Genomic DNA, 14,458 nt, shown 5'->3' with positions numbered 1-14,458 from the left:
TAAAAGTTATAAAATGGTTCTACGACTATAAAATATTACTTTATCAAGTCTATCAATTATTAAAAGTTACAAAATAATCATTCGAATATTCACTATAAAATGGTTCACTATGTTGATTGTCGACTGTCGGTGATTATTAGTTTTCTTATTTTTTATACTATGTCTTTTATTTTTTTTCTTGCCTTAATTTTGAATAATAATATATCTTTGTGACACGTTTTTCTATGCTCTTGTGACATGAATTTTCTATGCTCTTGTGGCATGAATTTTCTATGCTCTTGTAGTACAATCCTTATAATTTTTGGTATGTTTTACACATACCTTTGCGGTCATTTTGGTGCTCGTACAAAAACTATCACGATATTTATTTTCTGATTGGTTTGTTTGTGGTAATGTATAGTCATATTTCTTTTTTGGTAAAAAGTTGTATGACGATATAATCAGAATTGTGTAGCAAAGTAATCTGCTAAATTGTTTGATTCCCTCATCACTCCTTTATTATTTCGTAAAACGTCTCATTCGACAGAGACAAGAAATTCTTATGAAGGTTACTGAATTATTTTAATATTGATTGTCATTCTCAATGAATTTTTTTTTTTCATCTTCAAGTTTAATATTACATTTGTGTATGAGTATTTTATAAACTATTGTGTTTAATTTTTTTCTATAATTTAGTGTGTTGTATTTTGGTTTATTCTATTATTATTAAATAAAATGTCACTTTTAAACACCCACAAGTCGAATCTAGAACCGAGTAGCTTTAACCTTTTTTAAAGCAATTATTAATTTTTCTCTTTTGTATGGCCACAATAATCTTCTTGACACGTTTAAATCTGAAATTTTACGCTTAACTTTATATAAAATATGGGGTAAAATACATCAGTGACCACTTAATATCTCTTATCATTTTGATCATAATTTTTGAATTTTTATCAATCGGGTCACTCAAATATTTAAATGCATTCAATCAAACCACTTGTCGTTAACATTTACAGGAGATGATGACGTGTCTATTAGGAAAATTGGTATAATTTTACATTTGATCCTTATTATTTATATATTCTATTAATTTAGTTCTAATTTTTAGTTTAATTCAAAAAATTAACCCTGAATCAAGAGATATCATATACCACCATTTGATTTGAAGTTTTTTAATTTATTTTAATATTTTAATTAAATAATATATTCAACAATCATATGATAACACGTGTCGCCAATGCAACAAGTTTAAAATTGCCAAAAGAAAGATTTGATCCCGAAACCGAAGGCAAAATAAGGCATGCCTAAACCACTAGGGTAAACCCCATGTTTTATATTATAGGAAAGAAGAAAATAAAAGGGGTGCACCTTAATCACCTAAGCAAATAATTTTTTTTTGAAAAACACTTGCATTATTATTTTATATATCATTAAATATATATTATTAATAGGAAAAAATAAAATAATTAAGTTATATCTTAAACTCAGACCACTAGGACATTTAAATGATAAAAAATAATAAATAAATTATATTTCACATACATACACATATTAAAATCGTAGTTAATATACATATTAAATCATTTTCCTTTTAAAAATAAAATTATATTAAAATTTAATTTAAATCTTAAATTTATAATTCAAATCTTAATTTTTTATTTTTTTTATTTTTTTTCATTTCATTTAAATTTATAATCACTTAAAAATAATTATAAAACATAAAAAATTAATTTAATTTGCAAATATATAAATCTTGAATACATTTACTTTAAATATATGCTATTAACAGATTTTTTTAAATGCCATTAACAGATATATATATATATATATATATATATATATATATATATATATATATATATATATATATATATATATATAATGTTACAGGTTTTTCTAAATATGTAATTTGAATTCACATCAAAACCTTTTCATTTTAATTTTTTTTGCGATAATCTAAACTGCCATATATAAAGTATTTTGAAAACATACAATAAACATAGGCTTTACACTAGTGGTTGAGGATTTGTTAGAGATACCTTTGATCATCGATTTTATTCCCCCAAATGTCATATTTTCGACAACAAAAAAAGTTTGATACATTTTCCATTTGATGTTAACAGCTCATTGGTTGAAATATTATTTAATTAAAATATTAAAATTGATTTTAAAAAATGTCATTATAATCAATTGACACGTGAAATTTCTTGATTATAGAGTAAATTTTTTAAATTAAATTGAAATTAAAACTAAATTTATAAAATGTGTAAGTAATAAAGACTACATGTATAATTATACCAATGTATAATTATAGAGTAAATTTATAAAATGATGTCAAAATGAAAAGGGGTCAATAATTAGATGGTTACTGATATAATTTACCCTAAAATATTTAATCAAATAACTAAAATTTATCATTTGTCTTTTCAATTTATAACTCAAATTAAATTTACAAATTTTCTATCCTTACCGTACCAACCAACCAGAAAAATTCATCCAAATCTCAGTTCAAACCGATTTCTGCTGGTTGGTCTATTCTCCGATTCCATTACTATGGAGGAAATCTTAGACCAACGGGTTCATGATTGATCCAGTGGGATCGATCCGATCTGATTTCTAAAATCGAATTCGAAAGCTCAACTCAGGTCACATCAAAACTATAACGGCCATAAATATGAATTTCTTTCCGAAATGACGTATATATGTATGAACAACTAATTTTCACATAGTTTCTACCTATTGGATGCTAAGACATTTTACGAAACCTAGCAATCGCTTTCTTATGAATCACAGTTTTGTAACTATCACCGGCTTGCACCTCAAGGCTTGGGTCCAACTTCTTTGTCTGGCTTCCGAGTCCTGCTCTACCGTCCGTTGCCTGCGCTTGTACCGGTCCTTTCATTCCACTTCTATCCTTCCCCAATCCCTTTTTTTCATTTCATTTCCACTAAACAACAAAACAAAGGGAAGCATTCCCCCAGATTTACAAAAGGAACATTTTGTTAGAACTCTCTGCTTCAAATATGAAAAAATAGCAACTTATGTAACCACTTAATTTATCTCTCTATTTTACCTACAATTGAGAGAGAGAGAAATACAGTCGCAATGTAACTAGTACTGATGCATAAACATCTACATTCTCTTTGTAAGCTTATTATCGTTTTACCTTCCAATAGAATGAATGCAAAGGGTTTTGAGTCCTTGTTGCTTAGGCATGGGAGTAAGCGTTACAATAGAACAAAATCAAAGGGTTTGAGTATCGTTGCTTGGACTTGGGGAAAGAAGTGTTATATGAGGATCACGTCTTGGAAGATGTTTTTCCATATAATTGGAGGGTCCTTTCAAAAGGACATGTATATCATCTAATATGTCTTGTAAACAAGAAACTAAATAGCACTTGGCAAACAAAAAAATAACCGGGGCATGAGAAAATGGAAACTCCTCGGGTTTTTCTTTTCGAGGTAGGGAGGATAAAAGCAAAGCTACAGGGTAAAACAAGAAACTAAATTGCACTTGGCAAACAAAAAAATAAACAACTAAAAAGTAAAGGAGAGAATGGTACCAATTCTTCATGCCAACCCATATTGCAAAGCATTTGGTTGCCCACATTTTTCTCATCAATTGCTTTCTCTGCTGTGATCACCTCAAAGCTTTGAACATCATCTGGAACAACCCCACGACTACCTCCAACACCAGGTGGGAAAGGCATTGGATCTGAGGAGAATTTTTTTAATGCCATATCTCAATCTTGAAAGAGAATTTCTCATAAATTAATAGAAATTTTTATAAATAAAACAAAGAAGCCATCAAGTCATAGAGCCAAGACCTCTGAATAAGCAATATTTAGAATAAATATTAGGTCTATTTTCGAGATGACTAACATTCAATACTGATAAACAAGCTTAGGGATTGTTTGTTTATTTCAGAATAATTAAGCGCTGAATGATTCAAATGTTGAATGATTTAGAGGTTCTGTATGAATTAGCTCTGAATATGACATTATTTGATAATGGCTCTAAATCATTCAGAATGCACTTCTGTGTTGAATCATTCAACACTGTTTTACTGAATCAATCAGCACTGAATCATTCAGAGGTACGAAACTGAATGTTGAACGGTTTAACATTCAGCGCTGAATAGTTCCATTAAGAGACAAACAAACAGCTCCTTGAATTCATGAGCTCCTAGTCAGGTAAATCATCTCTAGTGGAAGATGACGAACCATACAAGTTCCTCCTCTCAGTCGCACGATCTCTGTAACCGGTTTGAGACTGCTCCTTGTTGGTGGTAGAAAGCACTGACGTTTCAGAAAACCTTTTTTTACCAGTCTCAGATACAGCTGAAGGTGTATAAGAACCCAATGCAGATGCATCAGTCCTGAACGGAGTCATAACTGCGGGCATATCTAAATTAGTTGATGAAACTTCAGCACTTCCAATAACAGCTGAATTGGAAACTCTAGCGGATGATCCAGAGTATGGGGTATCAGACTTCACCACCCCTCTAGCCGAGCCTCTTATTACTCCCGTTAAAGTTCCCCCTGAGCTGTTGCTTACAGGCCTTGCCTTTACTTGAGATTCCAAACCCCCAGTAAACGCAGCTTGGGCGGTTGTATTGACTCCTGAACTTGATGTATTACTATCCTTCTGGCCCATCACGTCAAATTTAACTTTACTCTTGACATCTTGTCCAGATGGCAGAGGTCTATCCTCAGATGATGCAGACAAGTGATTTTCATCAAGAGTTATATGGGTTGCCTGCCCTTCATGACTCCTCTGTTTCCACATTGTCAAAACATTATTCATTTTCTTCTTATTAGCCAGTATACTGCTTTTCGAAAAAAGTTTTATCTCTTTTGCTTTTTCCTTCTCTTTCTTCTCTGCAGCTAGTGCTGCTGTTGCAGCAGCTTGAACTGCATCAGGTAAAGAGGCTGCCTTCTCAACTGAAGTGACCGTAGCAGCAGGTGCAGATATTACTACCTTCCTACTATCAGTTCCCTTGGAAGATTCAGACTGCTTATTAGGTGTTTTGTTGTCATTCTGATCATAAGGGATGTACTGCTGAGATTGGTTATCGTATGAATACCAGATCCCACTTTTACCATCATAATAAAGACCTGCACGTTGAACAACTAAAAGAAATTAGGTCTAAACTTGCAACAATAAAGCATTATCACATACTTAGCTCCAAAAGTAAAGAACTTTAAAATGAACCAAAAAAAATTCCCGTATGTAAGCATTGACATAGAAACATTCAAATTTTTCCTCCATACAAGAATAAAAGTTGTTCAATTACTAGTATAGTTAATAGTTCTGTGGCACATTGACTGCTCAGTTGGATAATTGTTCTTTAGAAGCTGAATTAGTTCAATTATTTTCAGTAACCATTAGGTCATAGTCTAATTTTTTTTTTTTATAAAAGTCATGGTCTAATTATTTATTAGTAATTTCTGTTACATTTAGCAACATTTCTGTCACGAAGTATCATCTTTTATGGTTCATTAATATATGTATCAGAGCTTTTTGTAATCTCAAAACCTACATATTATCCAACTTTCTCCTCGAGTCTCATCGAAAATGAATTGACAGCTTAACACATGCCAATGAAGTCGAACCATAATTCACTCCAGAACCCTAACCCTACTTTCCATCAAATATAATGTTTGCCAGCTTAACCAATGAGCAACAAAGCCAATTTCATATACAGCACACTTTCGATCATAATTTGTCAAGCATAAGCATATAACTTCATGTCTGTCTCCAAGAGAAATAGCACGAGTATATATCCTTTTACCAACACAGATTGATTCCCATGTTCTATTCAATCTATCTGTTCTTGGTAAGGGTTGAAGCTATGACTCAACCTAACCACACCCCCCCCAATGACAACTTGAGCTGGGGACCATGCGTAATGAGAATTTTATGAGCAAGAAAGCAGTTGCAACAATAAATGCACCCCCAATTAATGCAACTGATAATGATATAATAGTTCCATTCCCCTATAAGAAAACTTATGTTAAATTTAAAAAAAAAATCAAAAACTCCAGGATCCTAATTTTGATTCCCAAATTGCCAAAAAAAATAGAGAAAAAAGCCATCATAGAAAGCTAGAAGAAAATGCAAAAATGAACCTGTATTTCCATCGTAGTAAAACCCAGAAGCAGCATCAAAGTAGTAACCAGAGGCTTCGTCCCATACAAATCCAGAATGCAAGGCCGTACCATCTTGTTGAACTGGAACTGTACCAGTAACTTGCTCCTGCCAGCTAGTAGACTGTTTGTCATCCGGATTATATACCCTTGGGGGGTGTTTGGTTCAAGGAATGTGGGATTCCCATGGGATGGGAATCCCACATTCCCATGTTTGGTTGGCCGGGAATCTCATTCCCGGTAATGTTTTATTACCAATAGTAGATTTTTTGGGGTATATTACCGGGGAATGTCATTACCTCCCTTCCCTTAGGTATTGTAACATTACCGGCGTTTTGGACTAAAATGCCCTTAAATTTTTATTTTTTTTCAAAAATATCCTTCTTCTGTCATTGAATAATAAAAATTCTACGAATGTTAAATTACAAATTTATCCTTAAATTATTTTAGATTTACAAAAAAAGTCTATAATTAAAATTTTATATGAAGTTTAGGGGTTAAATTTTTTTTACCCTTTCATTAAACATTTTTTATATTTTTAATTTTGTAAAAAAATTATATAAATATTATGAATTTAATTTTTTAAAGAAAATATATAAATATTTTACAATTTGTAATATTATACAAATATATAATAAGGACAATTTGGTCAAATATACATTCCAATAATCTTTTATTCCTTTGACCAAACACGGTAATCTTACATTTCTGCTAAACCAACCAAACACAAAATACAACATTCCCAGTAATCCTATTCCCTGGTAATCTTTTATTCCCACTGGTAATCTTACATTCCGTGAACCAAACGCACCCTTGGTGTCCATCCAGCAGCATCATACTAAAAGGATAAATGGCAATACTGAGTCCAAGAAGCATCTGGAACTAAGATGAACTAGGACGCAGGAAATAAACTGTGTACTGTGTAATTACAGAAAATTTCGAAAAGCTTAAAAAACAGAAAGAGAACCTGCAAGGAATCATCACTGGGCATATTACATATTATATAAGCTAAAAAACAAAAGAAATTTGCAAATCATTGGAAAAACTAATTAGGAACATTTTTTGGGGTTGACATCTGGCTTAAAGTAGGTTATGTACAAGAGTAGACTCCACATACAAAATCGAATAAGGAAAATAAAGGCACCATCTCTGATGATGTCAATATGAACAACTCTAGCCACAACACTGGTAGGTTCTGTTCTAGCAATTCACCTCCATTAGCCACACAATACAAGACTCGATGTTTTTTTTTATAGAAGTTGGAGGTCTCATTAAAAACTCCCTTCATATTCGTTCACATACTAAATGTAACATCCCAAATTATGGGTTAGTGACCAATTTGTAAAGTTTCAGAATTTGATGACTAAAGTAGAAGAATGAAATAGTTCAATAATTATTGGATATATATGATGAATGTTATTTAGTAATTATTAAAGGAAATAAAGGGTAAAATGGTCATTTGATCATTTAAGGAATAAAAAAATGGAATTATATACACGTGGAAAGGGAGAGAATTCTCCAGAGTTCTCTTCTCCTTTCTTCTTCTTCTTCACGTGGAAGCCAAGAGCCAAAGGTAAGTTTCTTTGTTTATAAATAAATTGTTGATTTTAAGGTTGGGTTTTGATTATTAGATGATAACTAAGCTTAAGGAAAGCTTAAATCATCTTAAAAACAAAGGATGGTGGAATTAGGAGAGATTAAAGATTTTGAGTTTTTGAATGAAATCTTGAAATAAAGTTGATAAGTTGAATTTTAAGTTGAATTTGACTTGTCAATAGTTAAATTAAGAGATTTAGAGTAATAGAATTGGATTTGAAACATATTGCAAAATGGATGTAATTATTGAATTACATATGGAAGATAAGATTTTGAGGTTTAAGATGAATTAAATGAATATAGATTGGTTTAAATATGTGTACTAGAGTTAAGAATGAAAAAGGAGATGATATATGGAGTGTTTGAGAGGAAATGAAGTAATTTTCGTGCTGAAAAATGATTTCTGGTTTAGGGGGAATCGGTACCCATTCAAAGGGGTACCGATACCCTCTCAAACGACAGAATTCCAGAATGTCAAGGGGGAACCGATACCCCCACAGGAGGAAACCGATTCCCCCCTAAAGGAAAATTGTAATATTGGTTTAATAAGTTCGTTTAAGTTGCTAGTATCAAATTACAAGGTGTAGGTATCTAATAATTGTCTTAAAATGTATAATTATGTAGATTCAGAGCCTAAACGAGTTCCGGAATCATTGACAAGTAATATCGATAAAAAGGGAAGATAAGAGATTGGAATGGACTAGTGAGGCCAGGTGAGTGCAATTTCATTGTACTTATGTTATCGAATAAGCATTTGCTTGCAATGAGCCAGTGACAGAGTTACTATGGTAATAAGTAACTCTTAAAATGTTATTTGATTTGTGAATTTTATGTATGCATGAGTATATGTGACATAAATTATATGATTCATATGATATGTGATACTGAACTACATGAATATATGAGAATATTATATCAGTTGTGTGATATGTTTGACATGTTCTTTTATGTGATACGTGTTTACATGATCACAAGACATGAGTTATATGAAAGAGAAAGTATATGTGATATGTGAAAGTGAATCTTATGTTTATATGAATATGAACTCATATGAGAATGGATATGAACTACGTGATTACATGTATATGTGAAGGAAACCATGAGCTTATATGAATATATGATATGGTTACATATATATGAAAAATGATATAAAAGATAATGCCCATGTTATGTGTCATGAGAGCTAGGGGTATAGTTGGCATGCCAAGAGTCGAGGGTCTATGTGGTCCTTCGGGACATTGTGGTCCTTCGGGACATATATGTATTCTTTGGAACATGTGTGAAGTCTGGTGAGGCACATACTTGATCCCTAGCATATGTATATGATTCTTAAAGAATGATATGTGGTCCTTCGGGGCATTATGGTCTTTCGGGACATATATGTATTCTTTGGAACATGTATGAAGTCTGGTGAGACACATACTTGATCCCTAGCATATGTATATGATTCTTAAGGAATGATATGTGGCCCTTATGGACATTATTATATGGCACTACGGTGCAATTCTACGCGGCACTTCGGTATAATTATATGTGGCACTTCGGTGCAATTATATGAGCTGTGGTGACAGCGTTAGTGCACAACCTCTATGTACTCGCATATCTTTAGTTCTCACATGATTATCATGGGCTATTAAATAGATAATATTAATAAAATGATATGATGATATGTTTGTTTCCTTGTGGAATTTCATGGGTGATATTGATTATACAAATGGTAACTTATAAAACCATATGATGAAAGGAATCAATGATAGTGATAAAATAAGAAAGAAATGAAGATGATAATATAATTGCTTGGGTGTACGTGTTTTATGATAGTATATATATATAGTTTACATGACATGATATGTATATGTGCAATTGGTTATGGTATATGTTATATGATATGGACATAAGAGATCATAAGAACATGAGATAAGAGATATGAATGATAATGACATATATGTATGCATATATTTGTTACATGTAAAAGTATGAGTGGTATGAAATGATAGTAGTAATTGTTTAGGTATGATTATTAGTTACCGTTTACCTTATATGTTTATATGCCTCACTAAGTCTTTGACTTAGCGTGTAAGTGATTTACACGTAGGTTTCGAGAAGAGTAAAGAGCAATGTGGAGCAAGGCAGGTCAGTTCTTCTTACTAAAGGTCAGATCAGAAAAGATGTGAATAATAGGTATTTTAGTATATAAAGTTCTAGTTGCATGTTTTCAAAAGAATCTATTGTTTAAGCTATGAACCGTTTTATAAATGTTTCGAATAGTTATATGTAAATAATAAGTGAAAGATACATGCTCTGATTTGTTTTGTAATAATGAAAATGTCTTTTATGTAAATTAGTCATTTATATGTTATAAAAGTTTTAAATTATTCACTATTTTATACAAGTACATGTTTTTAAAGGTCAATGTGACACCTCGGATTCGTATCCGGGTCGGATACGGGTTGGGGTGTTACATTTAATGGTATCAGAGCTACGGTTTAGCCGATTCTAGGCTTAAATCGAAGTCAGAAGTGTTTTAAAAAGTGTACATGCCAACTCAAAGTGAAAAATTCTTATCTGATAGTGTAAGGAGTATGCTGTCTTGCTAATAAAAAATAGATTATTATGTGATAATAGAAGTATGATAATAAGAGCTTCGAAAGAAGTGAAAGGTAATAAACCTGAAGGTAATAGCATTCACCTGCCCTGGCCAGGCAGGGAGAAGAGCGAACACCTCAGGAAATGCCTGTATAAAATTTGGAAAATTATTCTTCATGTTGAAGAATGTTCTGATGTGTTTTCAATTTATACTTCTTTAACTCATAGAATGAATGTATCAAATTAGTTGATAAAGTTGCGAGCACCCAAGTTCAAGGGTGGATTTGAGGAAGGTTCTATTGTTATAGACCTTTGGTTGAATGATATGATAGAAGATTTTCATTTCTTCAAAGTGGAGATGTTGAATTGAGTAGTTTTGTTACTACTTTGGTAAGTTAGTATGGTAGACAATTATCACCATAAGAACGTTAAAAGATTAAATGATGTGATTAGAATTGTATAAGAGTTCAAGAATAAGTGCATTGATGACCAGTTTATAAGACAGATGAAACTGGAATACACGAGCTTGAAACAAGGGAATTACACCATGTATAAGTATGATTATAAGTTTATTAAGCTAAGCAGAATTGCTGTTGAGTTAATTCCTACTGAAAATGATACATGTGATTTGTTGTTAGGACTTGCGCCTTAAATTAAAAGAGTGTTACTGGTTTTGAATTTGTTATCGTTTCAAGAAATGGTTAATTGTGTTAAAGCTTTAAAGAGAAAAAGCTCAGAACGAAAAGTTTGGAGAAATAAAATCTCAGATGATTAAGAGAATTAGTGCTTCATAGAATTTTAGCACCATCAAAGAAAGGTAGAGATTCTGGTTCAACTTTAAACCAGACATGAATTAGTTGTATTCTCCGTCAGAGAATCAAATCAGATGAGAGTTTGACAGACTCCAACCGTAGGTTTGATCTTGAAAGATTAAACAAAAAGTTAATTGAGGATAAGTCAGGGTTAAAGACAACCCTTGTGAATTGGGTTAAAAGCTCTTTTAGAAGTTATGTAAATCGAAGCAGAAAAAGTATTTTAAATGGATTAGATGAGTATTGAAATCTGGTGATTTTTTTAAAACAAGTGGAGAAAACATAAGTATAAGAATGGTAAAGAATAAGGTTTTGTGTGAGTAAAGTTGACTATCAAAGTAATGAAAATGTGATAAGGAGTGATAGTTAAGGATAAATATATGTGATATAAAAGAGCATGGGAGTATGAAGAACATGATATGGTTTAGTTATGTATAAGACAATGCGGATTATAAAAGGATAAATGGATAAAGATCAAGGAATGGATTAAGTGTTTTGTTAGAAATTAAATAATGTGAAGGATAAGAAGTATTTTAAATGTATCAAGTGAGGTAGATACTGTTTTTGTATTTAAGATGGAAAGAGTTAGCGTGGGCTAACAAGATTATGGGACGGAATGTATTGAAATTACAAGATTTCAAGATATGGTAGGTTATGATAACCAAATATGAAGTGAATCTGGATACAGTTGTATATTGTGATTATAGTAAAGTGATAGAGTGAAGGAAGTGAGGATTCGAATGTTTGAGTAAAATTAAGGATTGATAAGAAGAGTTTAAGTATGGGTACATCAATGATCAGTTTATAAATAAAGGAAGTTAGAATGTTAAGCTTGAATAATGAAAGTGACATGGTGTATGAGATTGAATGTTTATTTGATTAGTTGAGTAAACTATTGTTGAAATAATTCTGACTGCAAAGAATGTGTATGAATGGTTCGATGAAGGTTTATGTTTTAGATTGGAAGAATCGATGTTGACTAACAGAGTTATAAGATAGTAGTGTATTAAAGTTAAAGGATTTGAAGATGATTTCAGGGTAAGCTAATTATGTATGGTGTGGATTGAGATATGGTTATGTATTTTAATCATTGAAATGAAAGGTAATAAAGGAGACAAGGTATAATACTGTATATGAATGAGAGTATGGGTTCAATAAGTGAATTACACTGGGATGATTTTAACTGAAATGATGTGTATGATTAATTTGATCAGGGCTTACGCCCTAGATTGAAAAGTTGTTATTAATTAGCTATAGTGGCATGGATGTTAGAATTATCAGATTTGAAGGAAACATAAAGTAAGTTAATCAAATGAGATACGAATCTGGATGTGGTTGTGTATTTTGATCATATAGATATGATATAGGCAAGGAGATAAATATTTATGTGTTTTAAAGAAAATTTTGATGGAAGAAAATACAAGCAAGATACGATAAGAATGGGGTTCTGTATAAGTGAAGTAATTAGTAAAGTTATAAAGATATAATAAAGATTGGTAATCAGAGATGAGTTTAAGTGATAGGAAAATAGTATGTGAACATGAAAGAAAGATATGATTGGTGTATAAGAAGATTTTGAGTTATGAAGAAAATAAAAGGATGAAGTTTAAAGAATTAGATGTGATAAAGATTATGTTGAGATATAGGTTATAAGTTTAACCAGAAGTAAGAAAGGTATGTCAGGTAATATGAGAAATTGTTTAGTTATGCAAAGTGTATGTTTAATCAGTTATGATGAAGATTTAAGGTTATGTTTCTTGGTCAAGTGAATGTAGTCAGAAAAATGAATAAAGATTTATATGTATTAAGGAAGTTTTGGAGTCAGTCAAGTAAGGATGAAATAAAAGTTTGGTGATTCTTGAAAGACAATTGAAGATTGACAAGGAATTTGATTGATTTATGAGTTTGAGTAATAAGAATTAATGTTATTGTCTATCTGATAAGTGACATGATAGGAGATATAAAGTAAAAAGGTAGTCGAATAATTGGAAAGATAAGAACCAAGTTATTAAAGATGATACAAAAGATTAACTTCAGAAAGCAGCTTGAGAACGTTAGAAGATATGTCCTTCTCAGGATGTGCAGTGAAAATTCGAGGACGAATTTTTTTAAAAGGAGGGGAGATTTGTAACATCCCAAATTATGGGTTAGTGATCAATTTGTAAAGTTTCAGAATTTGATGACTAAAGTAGAAGAATGAAATAGTTCAATGATTATTGGATATATATGATGAAGGTTATTTAGTAATTATTAAAGGAAATAAAGGGTAAAATGGTCATTTGATCATTTAAGGAATAAAAAAATGGAATTATATACACGTGGAAAGGGAGAGAATTCTCCAGAGTTCTCTTCTCTTTTCTTCTTCTTCTTCACGTGGAAGCCAAGAGCCAAAGGTAAGTTTCTTTATTTATAAATGAATTGTTGATTTTAAGGTTGGGTTTTGATTATTAGATGATAACTAAGCTTCAGGAAAGTTTAAATCATCTTAAAAACAAAGGATGGTGGAATTAGGAGAGATTAAAGATTTTGAGTTTTTGAATGAAATCTTGAAATAAAGTTGATAAGTTGAATTTTAAGTTGAATTTGACTTGTCAATAGTTAAATTAAGAGATTTGGAGTAATAGAATTGGATTTGAAACATATTGCAAAATGGATGTAATTATTGAATTACATATGGAAGATAGGATTTTGAGGTTTAAGATGAATTAAATGAATATAGATTGGTTTAAGTATGTGTACTAGAGTTAATAATGAAAAAGGGGATGATATATGGAGTGTTTAAGAGGAAATGAAGTAATTTTCGTGCTGAAAAATGATTTCTGGGTTAGGGGGAATCGGTACCCATTCAAAGGGATACCGATACCCTCTCAAACGACAGAATTCCAGAATGTCAAGGGGGAACCGATACTCCCACAGGAGGGAACCGATTCCCCCCTAAAGGAAAATTGTAATATTGGTTTAATAAGTTCGTTTAAGTTGCTAGTATCAAATTACAAGGTGTAGGTATCTAATAATTGTCTTAAAATGTATAATTATGTAGATTCAGAGCCTAAACGAGTTCCGGAATCATTGACAAGTAATATCGATAAAAAGGGAAGATAAGAGATTGGAATGGACTAGTGAGGCCAGGTGAGTGCAATTTCATTATACTTATGTTATCGAATAAGCATTTGCTTGCAATGAGCCAGTGACGGAGTTACTATGGTAATAAGTAACTCTTAAAATGTTATTTGATTGGTGAATTTTATGTATGCATAAGTATATGTGACATAAATTATATGATTCATATGATATGTGATACTGAACTACATGAATATATGAGAATATTATATCAGTT

General features: G+C 31.4%; 1 pseudogene; it reads right to left on the bottom strand.

The window, feature by feature from the left end:
- Positions 1-2,678: 2,678 nt before the first annotated feature.
- On the bottom strand, positions 2,679-7,118 carry LOC120120099 (annotated as a pseudogene).
- Positions 7,119-14,458: the final 7,340 nt, after the last annotated feature.

This window comes from Hibiscus syriacus, unplaced genomic scaffold (genome assembly GCF_006381635.1).
Source record: "Hibiscus syriacus cultivar Baekdansim isolate YM2019G1 unplaced genomic scaffold, ASM638163v2 tig00110332_pilon, whole genome shotgun sequence".
NCBI lineage: Eukaryota > Viridiplantae > Streptophyta > Magnoliopsida > Malvales > Malvaceae > Hibiscus > Hibiscus syriacus.
This window is presented reverse-complemented; position numbering and strand designations above follow the sequence as displayed.